Here is a 5422-nt window from a genome sequence, read left to right on the forward strand (position 1 = left end):
TTGGCGTACAGCTTAATCTGAACTTTTTGCAGAAATATTACACTTTGACCAAACCTTCATGAAATGTCAATTTTCAACCTGCAATTTTCAAACCATTTCTGATGGCAGAATTTATCATTGTGACAGTGAATTGTTGATATAATTCCTCATTATATCAAAAATAATGAGGAATTTGATTCTACATCAGTGAGAAACATTAATGCACATTTGTAAAGTTGATTCTACTGTTTGTGATAAGTGACTAGATCCAGTGTGATCAATCAGTATCCAAATGAAGTGTAAATGTTATCTTTTTTAATATTACAAAAAATGTCTCAAAGCACTTTACAAAAAAGAAAAATAATTTCAGTTCAACCATATGTATATTCTATTAAACCTTGGTATCTAAAGGTTTCTACTTAAGGAAAAAGTAGAAGCTGTGAAGTATCGGGCCACCGCATCTTTGCCAGCAACAAAATGCCTAAACTTTCCTCTTCCTCTGACTTTAATTACTCAATATGTGGAAGAGTGGCTAACACGGACTGAGTGGTTTTGTTCACTTCCTCTGAACCGGCTCAGAAAATCCACAGTAAATCAAACTGACAAATGGAGCTCAGTGGAACAAATCCCAAATGAGCAGAAAATTCAGTTGAGGAAAATCAGGATTCTGGAAGGCCATTGCCAGGCTAACTCAACATTAGCTCAGAGGCAAAATGACTTGCAGACTTTTTTTTTTCAATGCCCTTTCTGAATTATTATAACCCTTAATTAAAACCAACCAATTTTCAACAAATTTCCAAAGAACCTGTGTAGTGTGAAAGTTTGAAGAGTTGTAAAGTTTTGTATGTTTTTATTCATCATTTGCTCTAAATACTTCAACATTAAATGAATTGTAAAGTAAATTTTTTCTTATTGTGCCTTTTATTACCTATATTATGGTAAAAAGTCACTCTAGGTGGTGTATTTCTGTCTGGGTAACTGGGTTCAGGCTGAACAGGAAGCACTCCCATCCTGGTTAATTCTCTTGCTGCCTGTCCTCTAATCTCATCTTTATGCTCTGGGGTTCCCCGCTGTAATTACTGAGCCAAACCGCCCCGGCAGCTCTACTGGCATGTCAGCTTAGGAAACAAACTGTTCTGCTCATTGGCAGGCGGGCAGAGACCAGCAACAGCTTTTTCTGCCTTTGTTTGTGCTTACTCAAGTAAAAGCAGAAATCTGAATAGAGCAGAATGATTGAGAGGCACCCTTACAGGCGTGATGCAGAACTTTTTACATTCATAATGAGATATGGATATATCATGGTACTTTAATAATCAGTGTGCATCGTTGGTGTGTTTTCAGCTCAGTGTGTGTTCCTGGAAGGTGCACACACTGAGCTGTGTGCACCTGAGCTGCACTGAGAAATGAGAGCTCAGTGTGCACCTGAGCTCTCATTTCTCAGGTGCACACTGAGAAGAAATCTCATTTCTTCCTGTGGAGGTGAAATGAGATTTAGGGACATTTCTAAAAATGGATTGAGACCCTCGCCATCTGGGTTCCATCCAACAGCAGAAAAATACAGACAGCCTCTAATACAACAGCCTCTAATCACAATTTTTTCCTAATTTCTTTTAGTACAATTATAACTTTTAAGATTTTGTGTGTTTTCTGTAAAAAGTGTTAAATTTACTGCTGTTGTGCCTCTTTTGGAGTTTTGATTCTAGGAAAGAAAAGAAAAAAAAACCCTGCCTATTACTGAAATTAGATTGTAAACTTCATTAGCAGCCACCAGGGCCAGAGAAAACAGGATTTGCTGGCCGTTTGGGGCAGAGTTAATGTCCTGTTGATACCAACCAAAAAGCCAAAGTAGATAACCAGCTGAAGACCATAATGAAGATGAGAAAACATCTGAAGCAGTAGCTACAAAAAAAATTGACACCAGTTATGTCTGTAGAATTCCACGAGGATTGAAGTTACTTTTTTTAAACCATGGAATGAGAAATTAGTAAGTTTGCAAACAATTGTCTTGAACGTCAGCCATGTCTCACTACCTTGTTGAAACTCTGTGATTTATTAATGTCCTTTTTATTGTGGTTATAAAAACATCAGCTGACAAAACTCCCTCAAAAATTAAATATGTTTTTTTGTCTTATATAAAGTAGATTTCTGGTGCTGTGAATAGCTAAAATTCACAAATACTTGAGACCCCCTTTAAAATGTTTAGAACTGGCTATTTTAATAGTTCAAACAGCAAATATTATTTAATATTCACTAGCATACCCACAGGAAAGCAATGGTAGCATTGCCTTAGATATTTTGATTCATTGTTCTCTGTTACAAACTGTTTCTGATGAAAATCCTTTAAGAAATAAAATTTGCAAAGTGAATATTCTGTGCTCAAAACTGACTGACCTGTTCTCTATTGTCTTCTGCAACATTTAGAATATAAAATAAATTTATTTTTGGCCTTTTACACAATGTGACATCCAACAATTACTATTCATTTGAGCAGACTTAGCTCAGTTCATTAAATTATAATTAGGATTTGAATGTTTCATCAGCCTATAATGTGTACATCACAGTCAATTCTTTTGTAAAGATTTGAATACATTTTTGTTAAAAGAAAAGATGCTACTTAATAGACAGTTTGCAAATAGAGAGGCTAATCGCAAAATATTCAGTTTTGTGTCATTATCTAAATTGTTGCTCATTTATCGAATTAGCATATTAATGATTTCTTTTTTTAATTTGCATATAATGCTTTAGACAGGTTTCCTCAATAAGCATGTATTTACACTTGTGCACTTGTAATTGAGTAATATTAAAATCAAAAGGCAGGCATAAGGAACCAGACAACCCAAAAATGCAGGTGTGGAGTTTCTCCTAGCTGTTTGAGATTAATATTATGTGAGCAAAGACCTGGATAATTATGACAGGAAGAATCTTTGGAGATAAAAAAAAAATGCTGCAGAGAGGTGGAGGATGAATTCATTAAAATCTGAATTAATCTTGAGTCAAATCTTTTCATCCACAGCTAGAATTGACACTTAAATCTGTGCAATTGTGCTTATAGAAGCAATTAAGAGAAACCCTTTCTTTCCGTTCTCTTCTGGGATCATTCTCTTCACACTGTGACAGCTTCATTAAATTTGGAAAGCATAAGAAATAGCATCATTTCTTATGCTTAATTGTGAGATCTAGCCTTATTAATCGTTATGTAGCTTTAGGGAAAAAGACTGAGGAGGTGGGAACCATTAGAGCAAAAAAAGCAACAGGAGACTCAGACTAAAAGGGAAGACAGTGGGAAAGAACAGGTATGATTATGCCAATGCATCTCTTTATCGTAGATAACATAAACAAGTACACTTGTTTATAATAAATTTTAAAGCTAATTGGATTTAAATTACAATAAAATCCTGCAGGTCAAATATCAAGTCAGGATTTGAGAGTGTCATGGCTGCCAGTGTGCTGTCTGCACTGAAATAAAACTAAAATAACCAACATGCATTTCATTAAATATTTTTTTTATATATATCTATTTTCAGCATGTTTTCCATCTCTCGTCTGCTGCAGAAATATCTGCAACCCAACTTTCAGTTGCTTTGGCAACTTGGCGTTACCATAATCTTTTTTATTTTTATAGTAATATAAAAAACACTTCAATATTTCTAACTTTAGTGGAACAAAAAAAAGGCAAAATGTCCAAGAGTGTTAAATAACTAATCAAATGGGTTATGAGTTCTAAATGTAATGATTTTAGTCCTACTTCTATTTATTGTATTATAGGGAGTCTAGGAACGGTGCGGTTTGGTTTGGTATTTGGGCCACTTTTAAATGAAAACTTTTTAACTAATTTGAATAATGAACTGGAAACATACTGCTTAATTACTAAGCAGAATGTAGTATTGCATACTAAGATTAACTAGAATGTATGTGTGGCTGTCATGTGTAGGAGTGAGTCATAGAACCCAGTTGCAAATCAACCTTTTGCCTGACAGAAAAGCCATGTGAGAAAAATAAATGTGCAGAATATACAATTAAATAATCCTGCCAAGACCAAACGTAAGATGTAATTAGCCGGCTTAGTTTTTTTTTTTTTTTAAATGAATCTAAGACAATTAAAGGTTTTAATTTTAGATTAATTTTAGACAGCCTGATTGGTTGCTGTTATATACAAAGGGTAGGACATTATTGCACTGAGAGTAGCACAAGAGAAAGAGGGGAAAAGAAGAGATCTGGAAAAAATACCAGGTTTATTGTTGGAGATTGGGTGTTCCATGTTTCATTGACTCAGTGCATATACACAATTCCATTATCAATTCCTAATGCTAGCTGTGCATGCATGGTTTTTCTTCTCCTAAACTCAGAACATCAGAATTGTAAAAAAAACATATGTCTCACAGCCACAGAGAGGGCACATTCACTTACTATTTAGTCCGCCTGGTAATTATCATATCCACCATCTGTTAGAGAGCATATGATAAGTAGGAGAAGGAGTAGAACTGCCAAGAGGAGATGGAGGGAGCGAGAAACGAAGAGACAGGGAAAGAGGGAGAAGAAAGAAAAGAGTGTCCCTGTCAAAGCCTAGATCATCACGTGTGTTAGTGGCTGCTTGCGTGCGTCTGTCATTGCATACATTTATGCATGAATGTGTGCGATTGTGTGGGAGCAGTGAGTACAAGGAGAGACTATTTATAGGAGCTGCCTCACCTCGCCGCCGGCCGCGTGTTTACCAGGAACCCAGAGGCAACATGGATATCCCAGCAGACAGAGCTGTGCCTTGAAGCGATGTGTCACAGCTCACCCCACCTCGCTCCTGCTGCCTCCCTCTGCTCCTCCTGACATCCTGCCTGAACTGTCTTTCAGACTTGCCCTTATGGAGTCCAAATCTCTCTGTAATCAGCGGCACAACTCCACGATTCCTATCCAAACTGAAACACTGTGCCGCTATTAGAAAACACACACTAGCTGCAATTTCACAGACTGTTATCATGGTGTGAACAAAAGGAATGACGTTTTTGGAAAATAAATATGGAAAGTATAGTTATGGAAAACCCGTAATGAAATAAGCCTTAAGTAGGCATGAAAAAATAGATTAGAATGGCCAAAAATCAACCCCTATTATTTGGACAAATTAGCTTTTCCAAAAAAATATTAAAATATTACATCGTTTAAGGTCAGATAATAAGGTCAGATTTGACCCAATTATGTTAAACCTGCCTCAGCTTCTGTATCACCTTCTGCAAAGCTTTGAGACTATTTAAAAAAAAAAACAGAACACCATGTCATCTGATCTGCAAGACGGATCAGCGTAAAACACCTGGATGTTCCGATTCACCTACTAAAAAACAAGATCAGTTCACCTGTTACAGTCCTTTCCCTTTCCTTAGAAACATAATCATACACTCCATTAAATATAGCGTTTTTAATGGTTTTATTGTGCTGATAGTTAATATAAATCAGA

At 36.0% G+C, this 5422-nt stretch overlaps 1 long non-coding RNA gene across 1 annotated transcript in view; it reads right to left on the reverse strand.

The window, feature by feature from the left end:
* LOC106959194 (uncharacterized) overlaps nt 1-5415 on the reverse strand; it is a 10028-nt gene extending 4613 nt beyond the window's left edge. Inside the window, exon 1 of the long non-coding RNA XR_001427297.1 lies at nt 4387-5415. This is a non-coding gene — a long non-coding RNA (uncharacterized LOC106959194). The remainder of the gene's footprint in view (nt 1-4386) is intronic.
* Nucleotides 5416-5422: the final 7 nt, after the last annotated feature.

This window comes from Poecilia latipinna, unplaced genomic scaffold, assembly GCF_001443285.1.
Source record: "Poecilia latipinna isolate Pla-1442-1.1 unplaced genomic scaffold, P_latipinna-1.0 Scaffold1055, whole genome shotgun sequence".
In the NCBI taxonomy this organism is placed as follows: Eukaryota; Metazoa; Chordata; class Actinopteri; order Cyprinodontiformes; family Poeciliidae; genus Poecilia; species Poecilia latipinna.